This window comes from Haplochromis burtoni, unplaced genomic scaffold, assembly GCF_018398535.1.
Source record: "Haplochromis burtoni strain Fernald_Lab_line unplaced genomic scaffold, NCSU_Asbu1 Contig_136, whole genome shotgun sequence".
In the NCBI taxonomy this organism is placed as follows: Eukaryota; Metazoa; Chordata; class Actinopteri; order Cichliformes; family Cichlidae; genus Haplochromis; species Haplochromis burtoni.
This window is the reverse complement of record NW_024582497.1, coordinates 281,765-308,427: the sequence shown is the minus strand read 5'-3', so window position 1 is coordinate 308,427 and position 26,663 is coordinate 281,765. Positions and strand designations below refer to the sequence as shown.

Genomic DNA, 26,663 nt, shown 5'->3' with positions numbered 1-26,663 from the left:
AAATCTGTGAACGAAAAGGCGAGCGGGGAGGGGAGGCAAACCATGCGCGCGCACACAACTGAGACAACTGAGGCAACAACAAAGAGAAGCTGCAAGTGTGACAGAGGTAGCCTGTAGAATAACAGCGAGTATGGGGGAAGGGGGGTGTTAGTGTGCGTTTTTCTGGTAGGGGATGGGGGATTGGCATTAAGAAGCCCGGGAGATGTTTTTCTGGAAAGTGGCTGGTTTGGAGAGGCAGCAGCTGCTGTTGGACTAAACTGAGCATCAATGACTGTCTAATCCAAGCGAGGCCACTATCAGCACAGCGAGGGCGCTGCCGAGCAGCAGCTCCACTAGCTCCAACGTGCCCGAGGAGGGGGAGGGAGTAGACGCAGACAAGCCCGGTGACCTATGGTCTTCCTGCAGGCGACAGCTTCTTGCAAATAAGCTATATGCATTTATATGTGTGCTACTGCATGTGTGTGTGCGGCCCTGACACGCAGCTAGCTGCACGCTGCATCGGTCGGTCTAATCAGGGGGAAAGAGGAAGAGGGAAGAACGACAAGTGTGAGTCAAGTCGTCACGCAACGGCTGGCGATACACTCCGGGATAGCTCTCACCAGCCCCGAAGCGCAGCTCTTTATAGCAGCGAGCTCGCTTTTGACACACTCTCACAAAAGCACACAATGAGAGGATGATGACACTGCACCTGCATTTTCATCAGCAGGAGCAGAAATGGATATTTTTGCAGGATGGACATACACCAGCCAGCTTTCAGATCAGTGTTGGAGAACTTTCAGGCTACACTTTATTGATTTATGAGCCAAACAGTAAAAGTAGAAAGTCCTAGGCTTGTACGCTAATGCGGGATTATGTAATTGCTAAACTTTTGCATCATGTTAAGTCTCTGTAACCGCGCCAGTCATCAGTTTCAAAATACACAAGTGCTTTAGCTTAACTATTCTATCTTTATTCCTCAAAGGGGCTTTTTCCCTTTTTTCCAACACAGACCCATCTGCCTCATTTACTTTTACAACCGTCCTCAAACCCCAGTGGGATGAGCGTGTTACCTCCTTCTCTCCTGGCAGTGTCACAATTATGATCAAAAGCTGCCTGTATGTGCACGTATGCATGCTTTGTGTGTGTGTGTGTGTGTGTGTGTGTGTGTGTGTGTGTGTGTGTGTGTGTGTGAGGGACAAGTGTGGACAAAACAAATGGTGAAGCCAACACCAAACCCTCTTGTGTCACTTAATTATTTTCAGTGCTCCAGATGCTGTCTCTGACTGAGTACACAGCTTAAGACTTTGCTCAAGGCAGTGCTTTGCGAAGGCGTCCCGGCCCTTTAAATAATACTGCAACTGAAGGCGAGGGATGGGGCAACAATGATACAGCAGCCACAGCCCTGATGGCAATTATTTAGACGTCCACTTGCTAATTATAATAGAGGATGACAGGTGCCCAAAACAATTTGGGCGCAAACTGCCTGTGAGCTTCTGCGTGTGGTTGTCTCTGCTTATGGTTACAGATAAAGATAGCCAAGCCAGTGTCTCATCAAGCAATCATCTCTTACTTTGAGCCGGGCTGTGCTGCGGTTGATGCTTTCTGATGAGCATCTTGTTACTGAGATGCTGCATGCTGGCATATTCACAGTTTTCCTGAAGGTAATTCAAGAAAACGGTCTTCTGAAATACTGTTTTTCTCGCACCTAAGAGGTGCAAGAAAAGGGGATTTAAGAACCTTTTCTTTAAATTCAATTTAAAATGACACCAGTTTTGTTTGTCTATCATTTTCATGAATAAATATTTAATCACTTGGACTACAAGCTGTCAGTAAATCAAAACCAATGCATGGATTCACATGATTTACGCAAAATGCCACATTGGATAACAATGGTATCCAATACAGCTGTTTTATTACAGTGTGAGTCATTTATCTAGATGCAGCACAATATGAGCATAACTAAATAAGAAAGGTAAGTGTCTGTGAAGCTTCTCAGTCATCCAGGTCATCGTAGTCAAAGGAGCTTGTAAAGAAAAGCATCTGGACTTCTTTAAGTTGCTTGAAGATAGGGCTGCTCAATTAATCGAATTTTAATCACGATTACGATCTGGGCTTTCAACGATCATTAAAAATGACTGAGCCGATTATTAGCCCCTCCCTCGTGCTTTACTCTCGCGCTGCTCCGTGTGGCAAATCGAGCACACCTCTCTGCATTTCGAACACGCATCACAACAATTAAGAGGACCTGAGGGAAGCTCAGAAAGCTAAGCAGAAGTTATTTGGAGAGGAGAGTGACTGCCGTTGGTTGAAAAGAGGGGTAAAAAAAAAAACTTCAGTGGTGTGGAAACATTATGGGTTAGCGGAGTCAGACGTGGATCAAGTAGACATAGTGTGTAAACTTTGCTACGGTGTCGTAGCTGCACCACAGAGCAACACTGCAAAGTTCACTAAACATAGATGTTTACATTTTTCATTTATTTTTTATATTGCAAACATTTGCACTGTTATCAGTATTTGCACACTATTTTATATTATTTTTTAAAGTCATTATTCAATACATTGTTATTGTTAACCCTTTAAATCCCTGTAGAACCCGAACCGCGTAAGCTAGCGCAATAATTTGTTTTGCATATGAAACCAGAGGAGTTGTACTTACATCTCATGCCATCAGCTTGTCCTCGGTCACGGTTTCCTTCCACATAAAGCTTTGCAAAAATTGCATAAACAGCGCTTGCAGGAACAAAAACATAATATTCCAGAAACACACTTTGCCGATCCGATCAGCTGTTTGTAACACTTCCCACATTGAAAAAGACGTCAACTGGAACTATCGCATGTCCGCCATTTCCTGTCCGGAACCGGAAGTGACGTCATTTTCGCAGAAAATGTAGTTTTTTACTTGTAGGCCTTAAAAGCCTATTCGAGTTCTAAGCATTCCAGAAACTATTCAGAAAAGTATAGAGTCAAACATGACATGTTTTTATAAGTCATGTTTGACTTTATGCTTTTCTGAATAGTTTCTGGGATGCTTAGAACTCAAATTGCACTGCTGGAAATATTTTATTTTGATGCACCTGCTGTTTTCTTTGCAAATTTGCATCATAGGATTGTTTTTTGTTTTTCCTGCAGTATATAAAAATTGCTGTATCTCCAAAATAAAACTATGAAGACACTCAAAATAAATTTCCTGTGGTGGGAAACTATTTTTTGCAACTTTTTTGTTTTTAAAGTTTTGAGGGATAAGCCTCTTAAATTTCCCCAAGTAGAAATATATGTAAAAAAAAACAATTTTTTTTGTAGTTTATTGCACTTTCTTTCCAATTAATGTAATTACTATGGACTTAATGCAGACATATTATTAAAATATGGGCTATAACAGTTATATTGATGTATAGCAACTTGAAATGCTCCCAAAAATGGCACTACAGCATGTAAAAAAATAATATAAGCTCTGGCGGACTTGGTTCTATGGTAGGTCTTAAAGGGTTAAATAAATATCGTCAAATAATCGAGATCTCAATTTCAGTGAAAATAATCGTGATTATCATTTTTGCCATAATCGAGCAGCCCTACTTGAAGACATTTCACCTCTCATCTGAGAAGCTTCTTCAATTCAAGACAGGAAAGTAGCCAAAAAGCAGGAAGTGTATTTTACTGCATTTCTGTGTCCGCAGTGGTAAGTCTGGTCAGTCAAATTGGTGGTGGAATTAGTTTCATTGTGTTGACACTCAGTGTCAGGTATGTTGTGGTAATATTATTTTGTCCTATGTCTAACAATTATCTATTTTCCTCTTGCCTGCCTGCTTCTTGTCTCATTTAGGCAATAAACTCACCATAGTGTGGAGGAGCGAGCAGACTTAAAAGGTTTTTTTTTAAAACTCTTTGTAGGAGGTTAAACTTAAAAATGGGATAATCATACATAGTACAACATTGACTGTGTGTTCACCCTCTTTCCTTTAAGTACTTCAGAAAATAAGGCATCGATTTTCTCAAACGAGATTACTTCTGCATGAGGGAAAACCTGGTCGCTGGACATTTTCATGAAATGTCTTCAAAGCATGAAAAGAAGGCAGCTGGACCACTAGCGTTTTATTTTGTTTGTTTGCTTTTACCTGAGACTGTCCACAAGTTGTTCTGGAAGTGAAGAAGTCTCTTGGCTGAAAGGCGCTAAAAAAGCCCATCTGCCTTTTTTTCAAGCTATCACGACTACCATGATGTGAATGACAGAGAACCTAGACTGTCATCTAAGAAGCTGGTATCACCATTAGAGGTGGGCGGATAAAGTAACAGTATGAAATTCAGTATTGATACCGGCCCTGAAGTTACTCGGTATTGGACCGATACCAGAATCTGCAGTGTCACACACCACTTCTCTCTGCAGATAAGTCCTGAACAAAACCATCCAATCATTTGTGTTGTCATCATGTATCCCAATAGCCCTCTTGCTGAGACACACCAAGCACCATTAAACACACAGGCATGCAGTCATACACACTAAATTAGCCACACAAGAACCCTTCCCATGGGACAGAAGAAATAGGGGGTGGGAGGTGGCAGAGGGTATATCCAATCACTGAAATCAAGGCAGCTGACTGGTGAATAATGAATATAAATTGAATGCTCTTCACTTGCATCGCCGTGCACGGCTTCAGTGAGTGGGAGACGGAGCTGATACACAGCTATTGACATGATGGGGTGATTGTGGGGTGTGTTTATACATGCTTAAGATAGGACTGTATTATTGTCTGTCATTTTGTCTGCTTCTTTCCTTTATGGCTTTATAGTGTGTCTGTGTGTGTGTGTGTGTGTGTGTGTGTGTGTGTGTGTGTGTGTGTGTGTGTGTGTGTGTGTGTGTGCTGGGTGTGTGTGTGTGTGGGTGCGTGCGCTCTGTGTGTGCGTATGTGCTTCTCCGTGTCTGTGAATGAGCCCTATTGACATCCTCTACTGTGACCCTCTGACTCCTGACAACTCCAATCAGTAGGATGAGTGGGAGGTGCAGGGAGGCAGTGTGAGTCCACAGCAAACTGCTATGTTGAGGGTGTGTGTGTGTGTAAGAGAGGAGTCAGCGTGTGTGTGCGTGCGTGCGTGTGCGAGCAAAGATATAAGAGGTTTGCACATAAATTGGTCCTATCCAGGTACAAATTCAGAAAAGGCGAGAAAGTTTGATACTCATGTGATGCACTGTTTTGTACATACTGCAGTTTAAGTTGTTACACTAGAGGTAATGGTGAGTCTAGATTCACTCTAAGCTTTATAAAAATTACAACACATAATTTTTCAGTTTTATCTGACAAACTAAAATCTAAAACGTGGAGATTTTGAAGTAAAGCGGAGCTACCCGCAGGCAAAGTCGTCGGCTCCGAGTCTGACATCATGCAATATGTCACCTCCTATTATGCTGGCAATTATCTATTAGCACCATTGCTTGCACTGGGGTTTGTGAGAGTCACATGCCAAACAGTGTGACCTGCCATTTTCTATCAACAAGGTCCAGATTTAGATTCCACATTAGTCCCTGCATGATGCCAGGCGCCTGTGTGAATGAGGGAGAGGAAAACCGTTGCACTTTGCTTAACACAAACACAATCCCAGATGGTTTTCTTCTCTGCTCAAGAGGAGAGCGAACCTGACGCTGTTCGCACACACGTATGTGTGATATTTAACACACACCCCAAAAGGGAAAAGAAACACACACTGTCATTCTCCTCCAGCCGGATAAACCGTCATTCAGTCTCCTGTTATCCTGGGGAAGATGTGACTATACAGATGTGTCGCTATTTCCTTTCTTTTAATCTCTTTATTAGTCTGTAGAATGGCATTGGGCTCATTTCAAGGCGCAACTCTGACAATGCTGGCAGGATAGTCTCTTACAGTGTGTGATATATCTTTTTGTTGTCGGGCATTACAGCCTCGCTATCAGCACGCTACTATGCTAACTAGCAGGTAGCACTGCATTTGGCACTTTCTAGGATAATTGTTCTAATTCATGCATAACACATGCTTTTACTCAATCAGTAATTATAAACAGGTAGCTTTGCAGTGCATGCCATTGCCAGCAGAAACACTAAAGGACAGTTTGTCTTAAAACCACACAATAAATAAATGAGTCTGCAATCATGTTTTCTGTTCTGTGTCCTGTTCTTTTTTGTATATGTGTGTTTTTTTGCTGCTGATACAACCAAATTTCCCCTTCTGGGACAATTAAAGGATTATTCTATCTAAAATGAACGTATTTGGTGAAGTTTGATGTCATTATTTAATTGTGTTAACCAAATGTAATTAGTATTCCAAACCAACAAGTTCTTAAACCTCCCAGCTGAATAGTCTAACAAGCATGTTGGCTAACCAGGCCTTGTTCTTTATCCTCCTCATCATCTTGTACTGCCAGCCTCATGCCCGAGCTGCCTAAATCAATATTAAGACTTTTTGAGGTCCTGTGACCACCCTGGGTCTATCTTACTTGTTATCAGTACAAAATTCAAAAGCCAGCATCTATCATATGTACATGGGGGGAATTATTTTTTGAAACCCATCTGAATTAGTATGTTTGCTCACTTACAAAGGACTGACAAGTCGTTATTATGATATTGTCATAGAGAAAGACTAACCAAAACACACTAAATACAAGTTATAAATTGTTTTGCATGTCAATGAGTGAAATATGCACTTGATCCCCAAACAAAACATGACTTAGTACTTGGTGGAGAAACTCTTGTTTCCCAAGCACAGCAGTGAGATGTTTCTTGTAGTTGGTCTTGAGGATTTTGGTCTACAGAAACTCTTTATGCTTCAGGTTTCTTGGCAGCAACTTAAAGCTTGAGCTCCCTCCACAGATTTCCTATAGGATTGAGGTTTGGAGACGGGCTAGGACACTCCATGACCTTCTTTAGTCACACCTTTGTTGCTTTGATGGTATGTTTTGGCTCACTGTCATGCTGGAAGACCCATCCATGACCCATCTTCAGTGTTCTGGCTGAGGGAAGGAGGTTCTCGTCCAATATTTTAAAGTACATCCAACAGAAAAACAGCCCCAAAGCACAACGTTTCCACCTTCGTGCTTGAATTTGGGGATGCTGTTCTCTGGGTTATAGTCAGCATTTCTCTTTCTCCTAACACGTCGGGTTGGGTTGACGCCAAATAGCTTGATTTTGGTTTCATCTGACCACATCACTTTCTCCCAAGCCTTCTCTGAATCACTTAAATGTTTAATGAAAAACTTAATACAGGCCTTTATATTTTCTACTCTCCAATTTTATCAGTCTGTGTGAATTGTAGCGAACTGGCAAGAGTGGCACATGGTGTGGTCTTCTGCTGCTCTAGCCCATCCACTTCAACGTTCAACATGTTGTGTGTTCAAAGATGCTCATCTGCATACGTTGGTTTTATCAAGTGGTGATTTGAGTTACTGTTGCCTTCCTATCATCAACATCTTACATTAACAAAGCGTTTTCATCCAGGGAACTGCTGCTCACTGAATATTTCCACTTTTACCGACCATTCTCTTTGTGTGGGAAAATCCATCCCAGAAGGTCAGCATATTGTGAACTACTCAGACCAACAACCGTATCACATTCAGAGTCACTTAAATCACCTTTCTTCCCCAAAGTGATGCTTTTTTTTACCTAACGCATATACAAACGAGTCATAAAGATGATGTCTTTTATGAAAGAAGGCCAGATAAAAGCCACATTCTGCACATGGTACACTTAGTGTGATACATAATTAAATAAATAAAAAATCTGGGTGCTAAACCTACAGCACTAACATGTTAGACTCCGAAAATAAGTCCACACAAACTGTTAAAATCCTTCATCAAGCTAAATCATAAACATTTTGCTTTCAAAACTACAATAGCTGGGCTCTTTAGTCCCCAAGAGCTTACAGTGTTGATTAAAGAGGAGGTGATGCAACATGGTGGTAAACAGCTAGCATTAAATTTTAGCCAATTTTAAAAAACACAAACAGACAAAAAAAACAAAACAATATAAGTTTTTGGTTGAAATATTACTTTTTTATATATTTCCAAATAAATGCTAGATTTGACTTGTTTCCAAATCACTGCATTGTGTTTTTTAAATTTACATGTTTAAGAAACAGGGCTGTGTAAATCAGCCCTACAGCTACATGTTTTTTTTTATCAGCCATTTCCTGTTGAAAGACAATTATGTTTATCAGAGCTTTGTGCATGTATTAAACCAACTGAATCAAATATGTAGCATGCTGAATGTTATTCAGACAAATAGGTTTTAGTTTGCACGAACAAAAACAAAAACTTGCCTCTGCTCCAAGTTCTCATTTTTCTCTCATAACAAAGGAAAAGAATGAGTTAGCGCGCTTGCTGAGCACACAAAAGTCAGGTGGCCAATCTGAGCGCAGATTGAAAGGGCAACAGAAGAAGGTGTGTGATTTATGCTTAATCCAAGCACTGTGTCTCATAAGGCTGTAACTGCACTTTCATTTCAGGGAGTAGTTTGTTAGCCACGGGGAGCCCTGTAAAAACCCCCTGCTTGGTGTGATGATATAGTAGAGGTATGCCTTACTCGTGCTACACCTCAGCTTTGCAGGTAGACCCGCTTCACATTTCTACAAGGGCAGAATTAAAATGTGTTCCGCTGCAGAGGTCCTTCATGAGAGGTTTAATATATGTTTCACCTGCATGACATATCAGGCGATAACAGGCTTTCCGTTGTTTACAACCAAACATGATTTTTTTTTCCTGCCAGCAGTCTCGGGCTTTCAGGCACTCTTTCATAGGCACGTAAAAAGCATCACATTATAAATTCCCTGGTCTATTATTACCTTTGCTGTAATGGCACATCCCACACAGCCGGTGCCAAAGAGCTCCGCTTGGGAACAGGCCCAAGGCACTGTGTTACACCAGTTACACCTAAGTAACTGCATTGTAGTGATTGAAATTTGAAAACCTCGAGACCTCATTTTTCTTTTACTCTGTATGTCACACTCCTGTTCTATCTGTAGTTGCTCATTCGCTGACTAGCGCTTACTCTATCTTGCTTTTTCTCTCTTTTTTTTACGCTGAGGACATGTAGAGTCACTCTGGGTTTGTCGCGGGGTTCAAAAGCGCACTAAAATTTATGAATTACAAACTAAAGACCGGAATTCTCAAGCGCACAATTGTCACAACAATAACACAAACCAACAAGAATAAAAGAAGTCATAGTTTGGCCTTGAACAACATGCTACAAGGGGGCATAACTAGGAAACAAGTTCTTGTATGTGTTTAGAAAAGAAGGCAAAGGTAGCATTAGGATAGCCAATTAGCGACACGGGCTTTGTTGTTCATAAATAAAATGGAGCCACCGGTTCTGCAGAAGCATTTTAAATGCTGCCACAGCACACTGAATTTTTATTTCCCCAACCTCTGCCGCAGTGTCTAGTATCTCATTTCTCATTCACATGTAAGTACAATCGTGTTTTGAAACATAATATCGGAGTGCTTCACTGTCCCATTGGCATAAGTGCAAACAGCCATGGTAAAATCTGAAGTAATGAAGCGATGCTTTGCAGGGGGAGCGGCGCTGCCCCCTCGATACGCAGCGCTCTGAGACACTACAGTGTAAACTACACAGATATGATTGACTTGTCTAATCCAATTACACGAAGAAAGCGCTGTTCATTTAAAGTGTACATTAAGCTCCAATTTGGAGACTATTTTCTGATTAGCAGACTAATTGTTGCGTCTTGTCGATTTGCGCTACCTAACGTGATCCTGGCGCTGTCAATCAAGGCCGCGACTTCTGGACTGTCAATCACCGCGAGCCCGACATGCAAATCGCACGGAAACACACCCTTCACGTAGACTCAGAGTGTCCAAGTCGGTGCATTGAGCTCGCTTACATTTGTTTATCCATAGTTGTATTTAACAGCCTTGACATTTACCAAAATTGATTTCTTTCACAGCCTTGCATTTGTTTGAACATACAACGGCGATGACTCTGTAATCCCATTTTAATTAGAAAGATGTAGCAAGCATGCTAAGCTCACACGCTCTATTCCCTGCAGCGATGCCACACTGGCGAGGAATCAATCACCAAGGCACCGGTTGCCGGGGCAACAAACAGGGGGCTTCTTCACTACTGTCTAAGTGGTAAATGATTGCCAGTGTAACTCATTGGTGGATGTGAGGAGTTTTTATCTGTCTGTCTGCACCCCCACCCCACATATACAGCGAGTTAATTAAAAGCAGCCGACATGAAATACATTTAAATATGAGCAGGAATGAAACATACAGTACAAATTGAATGCCCACGTCAAGGGGGTTTGAGGTTGGGCGTGGAGTGGGGGTGGGGTGGTAGCGGAAAGGCAATAGTGAAAAATGAATATGCAGTGTGAGGGAGGTGTGAAATGAAGAAAAACACACACACACGCTCGAGGAGCCTGGTGAATGGAGCAAGAGAGGGAGGGGTGCGAGGAGCCAGGTGACTCCAGAGCGTTTTCTGATTTTATGTCAGACTGTCGGTTTCAAAACTCTCGAACCAGGCACTGCTCACACTGTTTTTAGTTCATTTTCACCCTAACAGCCGTCAAGCTTTCCTTATAACTGTGCAGCTCATTCTTTGCTGTAGCACAGATTTTACATATTTACTCGCAATGCTCTTAATAGGGTATTAAAATATCTGCATATGGATACTGTACTTTATACAGCTATTTTATAGTATCGTATTGTGTGTTACAGGATAGGGCTGATGTTTTCTGCCTTTCATTATAAAGATGGAAATCCAGTATATTGGTGTAAATGCCTTTCACACTGGTATACAGTGTTACAGTTAGCCATTTTGACTTTTACCAAGCACTAGCCAATATATCCAATATATAACATACCACTACAATATTGCAAGTATTCGCTTACAATACTTACTGAAAAACACACAAAAAATGAAAATAATGTCACAGATTTTAGTCTTCCTTGTAAAAATTACAAGTATTTTTGGGCATTGGTACAGGAGTCTAAAACACAACTCTGAGTCAGTTGTTTGTTTACAGTAACACCTGTTCTGAAATTGCTAAATCATGTCCCTGACCACTCAGATAATAATACAGAAAGATGAAATCTAAATTAAATCTACACATTTTTCTGCAATAAAAGAAATAGCTCTAAACAAACCCATGAGTAACCAGTGAAAAATACAAACCTATAACAACTCTGGTGGCAGCTAGTAGTTTTGGATGTGGAAGCCACCTACTTTAGTGTATTACAAATACTCATGAAAATTAACATATTTTGAAATAGCGGGGAACAAGAGTGCTGGAAAAGTTGATATAGTACAACTCTGCACAACACGGCCACCCAGCACAGGATTTGTTATTTCAACATTTCGACTTTTGTCGGAGCTTCATGCACAGCAGGGTTTGCATGGAGGCTGAATAAATGTGAAGGCACCCACTGCTGCACAACTGCTTGTTTATACTCAGGTTCACAATGAAAAGTTTGCAAAACTAAAACTGATCATACTGACAAACCAACAGCACACCTTCCAAACTCTGTCTCTCATACATAAATTAGAGAGCAACCACATTTCTGCCACTATCTGCCATCTTTATAATTTAGCCGTATCATCTTATAATGAAAAACACACTGTACTGTATTATGCTTACATGACTCTGGCACATATATTCCATATAGCAACCCAATCAATTATCAATTAATTCTACATCATTAAAAGGAAACCAATTGTAGTCATTTCTAACAAAACGGTACTTCTGGATCCTACTAGAGTAGCTTTGCATGACTCACAGTTTAATATAACCCTATATGGGGAAAATACAGAGCCATCTACACATTACAGCCACAGGAGTTGTTTGAACCCCACGCCATGAAGCTGCCGGCACATTGCTTTTGAGTCACTATGCACCTCAGGACTCTGATGCTTTCTATGGTCTGCCACTTCGTTGCCGTGGTTCCTAAATACTGCAATATTATCACTTACACCTGATCGTGGAATATCAAGGAGGAAAGACATTTAATGAACTGATTTGTGTCCAATGTGGCATCCTATCACAGCACCACACTCGAATTCAGTGAGTTCTTCTTTACTGCATGGATAAGTGCTTGATTTTATACACCTGTGCAATGGGACTGAAAAGCAAGGCTTCATGACAGCGGGTAGCTCCGCATGTTTGATTTGGCAGATTTTTTACACCGGATGCCCTTCCTGACACAGCTGGGGCTCTTTCGCTTGTTAGCCGACTGTATAAACCACTACATTACGGAGCCCCGGCAATGGGACTGTAAACATCTGAATTCAAAGATAAAGAGGTACACTATATACACTATATTAACTCATGTTCATATAGTGTATCCTATAGTGTGCAGCTGCTCAGCCTCTGTCTGTAATTAGCCATGTTGCTATCCTTAAGCCAGCTTTCTTCTGACTGGTCGCCACTTTAAAACTTGAGGTTTGAAAACCAGGTGGGTGGAGCTGCTGTGCTCACAGTCAGAGGAGTTGGCCTGAGATGACCATTAATAAGGATTTCTGTTCTCAGTGTTAGAAAACACTGTCTGAAACAGCACATTTATTATAGTACACTCTGAAGTCTGAGCTCATAAGGATTATTGGTAGACACTCTGAAGTCATTATTTAACATTGTGACAGTATATAATGCAGAGATGTAGAAGATGGGAAAGAATGATGGTCCTGATTTAAATCGAAATTTATCTAACTTAATGGGTTTGTACGAAGGATGCAGTAAACGGTTAGTTCCACCCAATGTTTTTTCTTTTGGAAACAGAAAACAAGCGTTGCCTGTGCCTAATCCTGCCAGTGAAAATAACATCATTTTGCAGCACTTGGGATGCCCTGGACTAAGCAATGGCTCTCCATCAAGCGCTTTAGAAACAGAGCACAGATCACATTGGCCTGACAATAAAATGGTGTACACACCAGCAAACTCAGGTTGTCCATCTGGCAGCAGGCGCTGCCTGTCTATCCACTGGGATCATTCCTTCCTACTCTTCTGCCTCCCACCACTGTCTCTCCAATTAAAAGTTACACATCAGCCTCAAGTCTGAGCCAGACTTCCAGATGGTTGGAATGATAGAGCAAGCTTTTTCTTCTGTTGCATTGTCAGCGGAGAAATCAGTTACCTGTGTGTCTATTTTCCAAAAGTGCTGTGCAGTTGGGTGGTTGGCGGCTGCTTTGGGAATTGAGCCGAGTTCTCGTGCTTAGTTAAATCTCCAAACTGTGCTCTGTACTTTCAGACACAGAAGCTCGGAGCTGAGTGAGGAACTGCAGATTTCAAATGCTAATGCTGAGCCACATTTTGTTCCCTTTTAGGTTAGATGAGACTGTTTGTTTTTCAGTTTTGCTTTCACCGTTTCTCCTGACATTAAAAGGGACACCGAGACTTTTGTTGAAATGTGAAGAAATGCCAATTACAACTCTGCATTCTGACATAATAGGTTGCAATTTAAGTTGCACTCCCAGCATACGGTGAAGCAAACGTTTCTCTATGATCGGCTGGAGTGAGAAAGCTGAATATCACAAGCACTCATCCGACTGTCTCCATTTATTTCCTAGCTAGCTTTCAGACGATGATGTGCATTAAGCTGTCAGCGACCAAATACCGCAGATATATTATATATATTTTTTTTAACCATTACTGCATCCACCGTTTGTTATCCCGCACGTGTTTTAAACGCAGTTGACAAGTAAATCCCACGGCTCAGTATTTGTGCTGCCTCCTTGTGAAAATCTTCCTGTGTATGAACAACGAGCACATCTCTTAAGACCGCAAGACTGCAGCCCTCACAACACAGAACCTTACTTAAACAGCTGAGAACTTAATCATAGCAAGCACAGGTAGAGCAAAGACAGCACAAAGGAGAATACGCCATGCTGGTATGGTCAGCATCTTCTCAGTGTATTCATACCAAAGCCAGCAGAGCATCATCAGTTCCAACTGCATCCTGCAGCTCACACAATCCCGTGTGGGAGACAACTTATGGTTTCTGTGTATCATTAACAGGCTGGCAGCCACCTGTCTTCGTGATGTGCTATGCTTGGATTTTGTAATTCCTCAATAACTGTGAGTTTTGATCCAATATCATCTGACAGGCACATCTAATGAATAACAGATCCCGCCAACAGCCCAGTTTTTAAAGCAACATGGGACTTTAGATGAAATCCATCCAACGGTTTCTTGAACTGTTTTACAGTCGGCTGGTGCCAGGATACATTGTAACAGAACTTGAAAGCCTCACGCAGTCAAGTTGAATATCACTGTAGTAGATCAGAAGAAAACAGAAGAAGATGGTTGTGTATATATCCAATAGGTAATTTCAGTTTTAATTTCTCCTTTTTCGAAAGAAACCAATTCAATTGGTTTAAGCTTCTGACCAGGATCCCTCCTGGTGAGGTGAGGTGTTCCGGGCATGTGCCACTGGGTGGAGGCCTCTCAGCTGGGAACGCCTCTGTGTTTCCTCGGATAAGCTGGAAGAGATGGATGGGGAGAGAGGTCTAGGGTTCTCTGCTTAGACTGTTGCCTCAGTGACTTGGCCCCAGATAAGCAGAAGAAGATGGATGGATGGATGGAATTTCAGTTTTAAAATAGAGAACATAAACTTTTATTAAGGTCCGAACATAAGCCTGTTTTAAGTCAATTTCATCAATTTTCATGCAAAATGTAAAATTAGTTTAATTCCTTCAAACAACACTCACACCTAAGACTGTTAGTCTGCTGGGGAAAAACTGATTACAAACAGGAAGCTAAACGGAAAAACCTCCTTGTGATTGCTTTGGTTGATAGCAGATTGCTGTGGTTGCCCGTCGTTTGCATTGAGAACGTAGGGCTGTTCGATATAACGATATATTTCGGATCACGATATAAAAACGTCTACCGTTTCATTTTACGCTATCGTTTGTTTCGTGGTGTCGCAAAATAAACCGTTTACAGCAATATTTTTCATCATTTCGATAGTCACTCTGGAATTTCTTAAAGTTCTCTCTGTCTCTTATATTTAATATAACTACACTACGGACAGACAACCGACTGTTTTTATGCGTTGTCGTTAGCAACAACGACGGAAAAACACGTTGCGTGGCTCCACCGTCCACTTGTTTATTTCCCACATAAACCTTTCGCAATAAAGCTTCGGATGCTATTGAGATTTTTCAAAATAAACGGAATCGAGTGAAATAGTATGCAGAGTGTTTACGGACGAGAAGCTAAAAAGAGCTGTCAGGTGCTAAAAAATAAACCTTAGAACAGCCTTTTCCCCGCATCACGCCATGTAATAAATACTCACAAAGAAAATTGCAGCCGTTTCAACCTATCTAACACTTGGCTCCAGGTACACGACGCCCAGCTGAAAACACTTCACGCAAGTTGAGTTGCCCAAGATTCACAGACTTTACAGAAAAAGTAAACTTTTGGTGATATACATCGTTGTCGGGACGATAATTGTCTTATATCGGGATATGAGATTTTGGTCATATTGCACAGCCCTAGGAGGATGCTAACCTCTCTACAATTGCTTGTTAGCTAGACTGAGCAGCAGTGAAACCTGAAAAGGTGTGATGCAAACTGGAAGCAACTTTCAAAGTAAAAGATTTGCCGTATCACTGAAATCAACATGGTTACTTTGAACAGGAGCAGTAGCCTTTTGCGGTTTATGTCACACTCTTTACAGTTTCTCTACCACTTAGCAGGCAGTTGGCGAGTGTTTACGCCGTCTTCCAATGCAAACTATGGGCTCGTGACCAAACGCAAACTAAAGATTTTCAGTGCAGCCTATTTACATCGTTGCACCCAGTTTCACCTAGCAACAGCAAACAATCTCTAGCAACCACTCGCTAGCCAACTGGGAAATACACATTTTTCACTAGCCGCCTAGAGACCAGGTGCCTTACACTGTTATCCAACTAATTATGGCTGTCAACCTTAATTCGTTAATCAACAAATGAGGAAACACAAAAAAACAGAAGCTAAAAATTGTTCCTGTTTTTCAAATATGGAGTCTTGCTGCTTTCTTTTCTATGTACGATAGCCAATGTTAGCACTCATTAGCTTAACTATTGTTTGTCGCTAAAGTGCAGCAGTCGCCAAGCAGTAATATTTCAGGGAGGTTATTTTCAGTGTCAGTTTAAATGACCAAACATTATGAGCTGCTGTGGCGTTTGGCTGCCTGTATGGCAGGAATAGAAGTAAGGGTGTTTGCATGCAGTGCCATGCAGTATACTAGCTGCTGTGACAAAAGGGTATGCACTCGCTTTTACATTATAAATAACAGAACGGAAACTGGCAGAAGAGCAAAAGAAAGCCTGTTGTTGTTGTTGTTTCATGTTCAAGCTGGGCAATTCATATAATGATGTGACATCATGAATGAAAAGGTGCCTTCCAATGCAATGCTTTTGCTGACTGAGCTAAACAGATCATCAAAACCCAACAAAGAAACAGACGCCAGTGATGCAGCAACAAAATCTTCCAGAAATAATAGGAAGTAAGGTCACATGATAATTAAAAATGTGTATCGTTTCATCTTTGCCAGATTTTCAGAGTACAAATCAATACAAGCCACCACGCTGGCATTCAGCAGGGTCACCACTCAATGATCTATTTGTGTCTTCTTCTGTCTCCTCCGTCAAGCTCATTACCAGCAAAATGTGGGCTGAGGGTGAACTGTGTGGCTGAGCCTCAAGTATGTGCCCCTAATAAGTGCTAAAGCAGTGTGGTGGGCAGTGGGGGAGAATGCAAGGTGATAATTGAGAGCACAACAGTCATTTACAATATGTGCACCCTTTGTTTTAAATGTAGCATGCATTTCAGACATCCATAGTAACAGTAAGTACTACATGCATATATACATACATACATAATTAAATTACCAGTACTGCTAATTTAAGGTAGCTGTGGCATAAACCTTACATTTGGTGGTGGACTAATACATTTTATATATATATACATAAACTTAAACTAAACCTTACCAGATTACCAGACCTCGACAGATTTCTAAACATATTTCAACACAATGTTGAGCAGAAATGCTGACAGCCAGAAACGGGGAAAAACAAAAAACTATGTTACAATTTCATATAAACCACACGTACAAAGATACTGGGAACCCATCTCAATTGAACAAATCAATATAACAATGTAACAACCTCAATTATATCTTGCACACGGGGAGACGAGACCGTTTTGGAGGGAGATAATCTTGACTGAATAGATCAAAGTGAAGGGAGTAGATTGAGTCCACAAAGGTTTGACATGAGTTTGCGTGCATCTGATCTTCAATTACGCTACTTTATTAAATTGATCTTTCAGTAAACCCCTCCCTTATAGAAGTGCCTAATAATAGCTAAGCAACGACGGCAAGTATGTCTCAGTTTGGTTACTTATTTTAGTGCATTTTCATTTAGTCCACTGTGACCTTACTTGGGTAGTGCATATGTTTGGAAAGGTAGCACTGTCTCAAACTGAACACAGCGATTAGGGCACTTAATAAAAGAGACATTTATAATGAATGAGTGTGCTTGTATTGCTGGCTACTGCAATTTGCGAACATTTGCAACATGTTGTGCTTTGGAACAAACATATTAACTTAAATGCATAACCACTGAATCACTTTACATCATAGTCAATATGAGGTTTCAACTGCAAATCTGCTACTGCTAGCTAGCTAGTGCTGATGACGTATTGTCCTGAAATTAGATAAATGAAATAGTCTGATGGTGCCGCTTTTTCTGCTGCATGTACAACACGGTGAACAGAACAGAGAAGTGTTTAGCTCTCAAATTTTTTGCCTGCATCCAGGTACTCTCATAGCACTCAATGTAGCCGTACCTGAGAGTGAAACGAGTGCACTAAAAATAGCAAATGTAAGTATGGATGCATGCAATCTGATAATCTACAGTAATGACAATATTTAAACTGAAATGCATGTATATTGCTTAAAAGTATCTTCTTAACGAGCCTTTCCGGAAAAAAAGCACAACATTATAAGAAAATGATCAAGCAATGTATTTATCTGCTCTATTATAACATGCTGTCATTAGCATATTCAGTTATCTACCCTCCTTAGGCACTTGCAGTCCCCAAACAGAACTGCGATGCTGTTAATAGTAATAAGCTTTTTTCCTTTGTTCTTCTGTTGCTCCGTGATCGTTCAAAATTGTACCGAAAACTGAAGAAAATGATTTCAGACAAACAAAAATATATAGAAATTTATCTAAGCTTAGCAGAAAGACACACAATACCAAATCCAGGTAATCGCCGCTACCAAATCAAATCATTTCATACTCCAAATAATGAACTGCCACTTTTAAATTACAGGTATTTACAGTACTTTTCTCCCAGAATAGCAAAGAGTCTTTGTTGTGCCAGCGAACAAGGGAGGTCAAAACAAAGCCATTTATCTCTGTTGAGTTGGAAATTAACTTCTGCCTCCGAGCAATTCGACCTAGTAAGAACCCTGTTATGCTGCTGACCTCTCGGGCAACGTGCGAGTGTGTGCGTGTGGCAAAAATAGCACGGTGGTGGATGTATAACTTCAGCCGATTAATATCACATTGTTGACATGACACAACCGAGAAACAACGAAACGATCTTTTAGTCATTCAAACTGCAGGATGAAGAAGGGACATGAATAGCATGTAAAATATGAAGGTATAGCTGCTTGCTTACAACTCAGACAATAAAAATGTGTCGCAGGACTTCCTCTATCAAAAAATGAAGCAAATGGGCGACAGTAGCAGTGTGGCACTCACTAACTGTGTACACACGTATGTGAAATGCATATTTGCACAGCGATATCTCTTTACACATTACATAACCATGATATACTGTGCATATAAGAGGAAAGTGCTGCTTCTAAAGATATCCCTGAGAAGCCTAGACAGCACTTCTTGCTGGAAAAAAAAAATCAATAAAGCATGTCTGTGGTTTTGTGTTGAAGCTTTAAAAATTGCAAGAAACTAAAAACTCTTTTATAAATCAGAAAATTATAAAGAATACACATGGGGACTGCCCACTCACAATTTTCTGAATTACTTGTAGAAGATACGCACAAGGATTTCTGCTCATCTAAGTTTAAGAGAAGGCAGATAAGCCTCTGGATTCTCTGTTCAACACCTGATTATATTTCTCGGTCTTTTCTCTCTCTCTTTTTTTAGCAAGTTCTTCATAGTTCACAGGCACACGTGTAAAAATCCCTGAAGGTGTAGCCAATCTGATCTAATACCCTAAGACTCAGAAGTGCAAATGTCTTAAAAAGACTAAAGTTCTTCTTCTGGGATTGATTAAACCCCTAAATTCTCATCTGTGTCTCTAAATTCTATACTAGTGCTATTCCCATAAAAATAATGCCTATGCACAGATCTATGATCGTGCCGGCAGCCCTCATTCTCTTACTGACAGGTTTAGCAGCCACGGGGAAGGAGACATATGATTGTCCACACTGTTACGATGTGTGCATTTACTGCTTAATTTGTAAACCAAGAGGTCAAGTACCAGAGAAGGTGCTCTGGATTAGTTGGGAAACTTTCAGCTAGAGTATCTTAATGAGTTCCCGTCAACACGTTGGAGCAGAGGAAGAGCAAAAGACACAGACGAGGTGAAACAGAGAGCAGAGGACAGCAGCAAAACTTCATGAGGAGTCGCACACTGAGCTGAAAAAAACAGGTGGGCCATCAACCAATTAGAGAGGTTTAGTCAACAAATCAAAGCGTCCCAAAACTGATCCCAGTGGATCCATCGGCATGTGAGTGTGTGCATACAATAAATGATGTGCATACAATAAATGATGTGCTACATAAGCATCAGTCCATTAGATTACATAAACCAGCGGTCTCCAACCCCCGGGTCTCCAACCCCCGGGTCTCCAACCCCTGGGTCTCCAACCCCCAAGGCCACCAGTCCGTGAGTCGTTTGGTACTGGGCTCAGGTGTGAAATTAATGGTTTTCAGGGTTTTTATTGTTATTTTTTAATGGTTTTTATCATTAAATCTTCTTTTTTTTGGGTACCGGTACTGGTTTTATTTTGCTGTATTTATCCGCGACACCTTAAAGGCCGGTCCGTGAAAATATTGTCAGACATAAACCAGTCCGTGGCGCAAAAAAGGTTGGGGACCGCTGACATAAACAACATGAAACATCCTGTGGTTTATGTAAAATGTTAAAGGATTTTGCACAACCATTGTCTCTGATACAGGTCTCATTTCTCAGCGTCAAAGTCAGAACAACCTGGAAATATAACTACAAAGTTCGACAAGAAAAACTTGCATACTGTAGCTTTAAGATATCACCAGTTGTGGTGGCTTTTGTCTGCTCATCCACTTTACAGCTCCGCAAGCCTGAAGAGATCAATTTTCTGAGCTCTGCTCCCTTTTCTGTGGCCTCAGAGATTCTGTTATAGGGGATAATTGTTGTCTCCCATACATTCATACTAGCTGTAGGGACCTACGTGGAAAAGTACATGAAATGCAGTGCAGAAAAATCAATACAACCATGCTAATTGGACTCTCAGCAGGGAGGGAGGAAAAGGCTGCGACTCGCACCCATTTCTACAATCCAGCGATGATGAAGAGCCAAATTGCATGTGACACATTAGACAGTGTACTGCTTAGTTACCAATAAAAAAATTAATTGTTTTAAGATCTAACTGCTTCCCATCTTAGCGTCAGATCAAAAAAAAGCGCTCACGCAGTATTCCCATTATAAATGAACAGATTCAAAAAACAACCTATTCTACTTTTCTATTCTACGCCGGCGTTTAGACAGACCGTCTACTTCCTTACTTTGTTATATTAATATAGCAACACAGCATATAACCTACTTATCGAACGCTCTCAGTTTGAAACCCCCTGGAATACGTCCGCACCCTGTTACTATGCTAAACATGTGATGTCCTACCAATGAATTACATAAAACAAACAAATCCCCTAAGAACAGAAAATTAAATGGATAAATACGTCTCAGTGATAGGAGACATGGCTGTAACCGAGAACATAATGAAAACAATGGCGGCGCATTGCAAAAGCAAATGTAAGATGCTAATTAAATCCCCTGAGTAGGTTGTGAAAGCGTCTAAATGACGCATAGTTTACTATCCAACGGGCATTAGTTTAACTATCGGTATTATTGTAATACATCTGTGCTCTAATAGTAGAGCCAGGACAAATATTTGAGGTTTGGCCACAAATGACAAAGCAATAACATTTTCTTGAATATATCTGTGAAGGTTCTCAGTCATCCAGGTCATCGTAGTCAAAGGAGCTTGCAAAGAAAAGCGCCTGGACTTCTTTAAGTTACTTGAAGACGTTTCACCTCTCATCCGAGAAGCTTCTTCAGTTCTAAGGTCAAATGGTGGAGAGTCCCAGATATAAACCTAGTGGGACCTATCTGGGACTCTCCACCATTTGACCTTAGAACTGAAGAAGCTTCTCGGATGAGAGGTGAAACGTCTTCAAGTAACTTAAAGAAGTCCAGGCGCTTTTCTTTGCAAGCTCCTTTGACTTTCTTGAATATACTTTATTAAAAAGTTTCTTCTTGATAAAAAATAGCCAAATATCTCACCTGTTTAAGCTCAGTCCCCCTAAAGCCCCCGGTTGTGGTATTTATTTTAAAAAAACAAATCTGGTGCCATTTTCTGGAAGGTTGTCAAGCATAGCACACTCACAGAAGAGGCCACCTACTATTACTACGGCTCAAAACAGATGCTGGATTTGTTTTTCTCCTGTTCTGTTGCAATGAATTTGGTAGATTTGGAGGAATTTGTAAAACAGGTTTAAAAACATGACTGACTCATAGATTTATATCCTTTAGTTATTCTCATATTCAGCTTTAATTAGGCAAAAGTACATTTTTGTAACATTGTTCACAGAGATCAGTGGTTTGTGGAGGGTTTTTGTCCCGGGTAGATATGGTGAATAATGGCTTGGTTTGGAGAAAAGCACTTAATGAATGTATTAATACACCTGTGATAAAAGTCAAAAATGTTTAAAATTTAACTGACTGAATTCAAGAATTTATGACCAAATCATCGGTCGCTCACTAAAATTAAGAAATTAATCAAGTATAATGTTCAACCACCAAAACAAATTTAGAAATTCAAGCAAATAACTGTGATTTGACATCATAATAATAATAATAATAAAATAATAAAACATTTTTTTCTCCTTTTCTATAAGTTAACAACAGTAACAATATTTTAGCAATAAAACTATCATTTTGATTAAAGAGCGTGGACATACTGGTGGGTTAACCGTTACAGAAACCGATATTAGTCATTTCTAATTTAGGTCACCGGTGGCTCAAAGCTTACATTGGGTGGTGATCTAATGGATTTGTTAAGCACTGTAAATATCTAAAACAGTAGAACTGTAAAAAATTGTAAAAATCTTGACGTACCTCAAATCAAAAAGTAATCAAGGTTATATGTGACCATATGCCAGCTTATAGTTCCCAGTATTCTCGCCTATAGATACAGAACAACACTAAAACTGTATGTATTTCCTAATAAAACTTGGGAAATGATGGTAACCTGGGTATTTTGAGTTCATGCTGTATATGTCACAGAGCAGAATGCACATATTCAGTTCCTCTGTAAACAAGCCAGCCTCACCAGAACACATTTAATGGTTTTAGCAGCTATGAAAGAACCAAGAAATCGCCCGACATCCCTAATTTTCTAAATCTAAAGAAAACCGGTAAAACGACTGGCTGTTGGCTGCCTTTGTGCATCCACTGTATGTTGGCGTCTGTGGTTCGGATTGTTTCTCTCGCTCTCTTTCAGACTCTGAATCAGCAGGTCCCTTCGGTAAACAAGGCAGAGTGATTGTTGGATTTGCATATTCCTGAATAAATTATATTTCATTTCTGAGATAAGCGGTGCACTACTGTTTGGTAGCTTTTCCTCCTCCTTCTCTTCTGCCTCCTCTCTACGCCATTCACGCATGCTGCCACGAATTAACCCTGATCATGAGGGACCGTGGCGAGTAAGAAAGTGCTGCTCAAAATTCATGTTTTCGGCGGAAGGAAAATCATGCCATTGGCCCCCGGTGGGGCCCAGACTGCCAACTACGTGTATGGTTAATCAGGGCTGATAATGATTCATGCCCATGTCTGCCACCAAGGAGAAGGATGGGAGCCACGCTTAGTGGTGTGAGATGGGGCTAGAAAGCCAGGGAGGAGAGGAGGTGGAGATTAAAGAGGCTGAAGCTACAGTTGGAGATGGAGGTGGAGAAGAGAAATGGGAAGATAAGGACAGTAGTGGAGAGGAGGCGACTCCCAAAGACGAGTCCGTGAAGGAAGGCAACGAAGGAATGCAAAAGAAGTCTAATCCGCTGGATTAGGCTGTTTAATGTGGGAGCAAATCACTATTTCATGTGTGTGTGTGTGTGTGTGTGTGTGTGTGTGTGTGTGTGTGTGTGTGTGTGTGTGTGTGTGTGTGTGTGTGTGTGCAGCCAGACCAGCATATGGACATGTGTGCATATTCACAAAACTGTGTCTAATGGGCCTGGGTGAATGAGGTTCTTCATATGAACACATCTACAGACTGTAACCCCTTTTTAATTACAGCCCTGGCATGCTGAAGAAGCGGCCAGAGGGAAGAAAAAAAAGAAACCTTCCATTAAACCACATGTAGGTCCAACACCCACCTCAATCGGTTCAGCTGATGGCTGCTTTTTTATTTCTCCCCCTAATTCAACTCACTTCCTTGGGAGAATTGGGCTGGTGGTATTTTGGCTGTGAAAAGGAAACCATCGGACGGCAGGGGCATGAATATTCCAAATGACTAATGTTGCACATGCTTATTTTTGACATATCTGGCTTCCGCAGGGAAATAAAACACTTCTAATGCAGGGGGACCATCTGTTATCTGTTGCTGGTGTTTCAGAGCAGGCGGATTCGGTGCTCGCTCTTGTACGTGCGCGCACACACACACACACACATTAAGGATACACACAGGCATACAGATACACGCGCAGGAACGCGGGCAGACAGATCGACATGTTCTCACGCAGCGGGAGATGTGTCGTACGTAGCCGGTACGACACATGCGCACACACACGTACTAACAGCAGAATCCGTCGGGAGCATGCACAACAGACACGCTCTAAACTCCTATACAAATTGAACACTCCTTTTCTTCCCCCTTTTTTCTTTTATTCAGTGTGTTTGTCAAATGCACTGTAAATCACGGGGTGTAGGTGACTGGGAATGCACACAATTTTTATACTGGCCATAAATATTCTGGCCTGTCTCTTCTCTGCAGCTGGAGCAGGATAATATGCTGGCAGTGTAAAGGGGGGGGAGGAGGATAGACTAGATGCACTAGATTCTCTCTTAGATTGGTTTGAAACTGTGGTCAAAGTAATAGTTGCAAGAGGTATAGTAAACAAAGCTCTTGCATGCATGGATTACCTGTTTGTTATTTTCAGAAAATAGCTTCTGGGAGTGCCATAATACCCCTGTTCAGGCAATAAGGCGTTCTGGATAGCTAGATTTGCCTCAACAATATGTGATGTGTTTGAAAAGAGTCCACAGCACAGCTAACAGTGCAAAGATTTTAGATAAAGTGCAAAATAACCACTGAAATAATTAAATTGTAACACCGATATTGTTAAAGGTAACCTGGATTTTTTATTTAAATAAAATAAATATGTTACATACAGTAACATAATATATAAATGCATATTCTGTACTGTATATAAATGATGGCAGGACCCACATTGCTGTCACCTATTTATCTGTCCTGTTGGGGGCGCTGTGTAAGACACTCAGACCTATGCTATGATTGTTTTTTTTAAACCATATTGGAGTCCATGCTGTTATCACATAACGCCTCTTAGCTTTATTAACAAGATGCACCACACAGACACAGATACCTGCTAATTAGTGTGAAGATATTAATTAAATTTAAACTAAAATTTCACTCCTGTGGAGGGTGTTAGTAGAATTAACCACAAGTTTATTTTAAATTGGTAGAGCAAAAAGATGTTTGCAGGATGGGTTAGCAAAGCGCAATTATGTCGTAGACACAGGCAATATTAACTACATCATTACCAGACATTATCTGGGCTTCCTTATAAGTAACTCATCTATACTACAAGCCTCTGAAACTGATCACTTCCTTCTTTGTATACAAAGATGTGACAGACGTGTTATTCTCCATATATGAAGCTTTGTGGAGTTACTGCTTACAGTCCACTAAATACAATGACGTAAATGAAGGCCTTGTTTGTCTTGTGAGGTGCATTTGTATTGTCCGCGATCGCTGCTGTTGTGTGCTCCTCGCTGTTTGCAGTGTTTGACATAAAACTGATAAATATTGGGGGCTTAGTTCTGACGCTATTTGGACTCCCACACCTGGTTCAGCTTTAGAAGGATTTTAATTGGCTGTGCATCACTGCTGTAATGTTACACTCTCACCCCTGGTGGAAGTTTGCGATTGGTGATCCCGCGTTTTTGTGTTTTGTCTGATTAAAATCCTGTTGAAGGTTTGTGTGCTCCTATCGAGCTGTTATGAAGTTGACAATTAGATACAGACAGCACAACCCTTTTTTTCTAACAGGGCACAAACATCCTGACTTCTGCTCTGAAGTCGGCAATTTTAACAAGAGCGTCAAGAGTGGGAGTTGACTCATTTTTGGAGCCGACTTTAAGTGCCTGTTTTTTTTATTTTTGGCACTTCCACGTCGGCCTCATTTTTTCAGCCACAGATTCTATTACCATTTATAAAACGTACCAATCGTGACGTTTTCGGCTACAGACATGGACCGATTTCGGTTAAAGCTGCTGAAACGCGTGCAGCACACATTTGACTTCCAAGAAAATCACAACCAAACAGAAAAAAATATATATTTTTGTCTTTGAAGAATGTGGTTATTATGAATTTTCCAGAGCACACCATGATCTTTTTTAAATGCTTAGTTTTTAAATGTACTTTAACAAGTGTGTAACGCTGTAAAAACAAGTGCAAAGTGCAGGCTTTTATTATATGCACTGTTGAAACACATTTTAATATACTTGACATAAATTTGAGCGTAATTACTTTATTTATGTGGCTACAGTACATGTGTATTATTCATCTCATTGTTTAGGCAATTTATTTTAATGTTTAGTCAAAAATATATAGTGAAAAAAAATAATATTTTTTTAACCCTAGGACACTATCGCCGGGTGATTTTCACCCGAGCAAATATATTTGATTTTCAATATGTTTTGTTTGTCTGTGTCATGGGTCCTTGTGTAGCTTCAGCATTGTCTTTGACATCTTTGAAGGCGTGGGTGTTTCCCTAACCCAAAGCCCACTTTCTCCTACAGGCATGTGTTCGGGCGATTTTTACCCGGCAATAGTGATAGAGGATAAAGTAGGTTTTGGGTGGATTTCACCCAGTGATAGTGTTAGTGTATAAAATCAGGTGATCTTGCCGCATCTCAAGTCCTGATCTGTAGCGTGCTTGACATCCCTACCGCGGCACACTTGCAGGTGAGGCCAGACCAGTGGCAGCAGAAAGCAGTAGCCCCTTAGGGAGGTGCGCTGACTGCCCTGCAGGAGTGGACAGGAAGTGTGTCCACGCCATTACTACCCTGCGTCTATTTACTGCATGTAAGGAATAGGTAAGTAAGAGTGGGCCTGGAATTTGCATGTCATACTTATTTAGTGCAGTGATTATGACAAAATATCACAAAGTGGTGATTTCCAGGGGAATTCATATGATGAA

At 40.8% G+C, this 26,663-nt stretch overlaps 1 protein-coding gene across 2 annotated transcripts in view; it reads right to left on the bottom strand.

Moving 5' to 3' along the window:
- Positions 1–26,663, bottom strand: part of LOC102290923 (glucosidase 2 subunit beta) — a 168,156-nt gene that overhangs the window by 58,830 nt on the left and 82,663 nt on the right. The gene's annotated exons all lie outside the window — the stretch shown is intronic.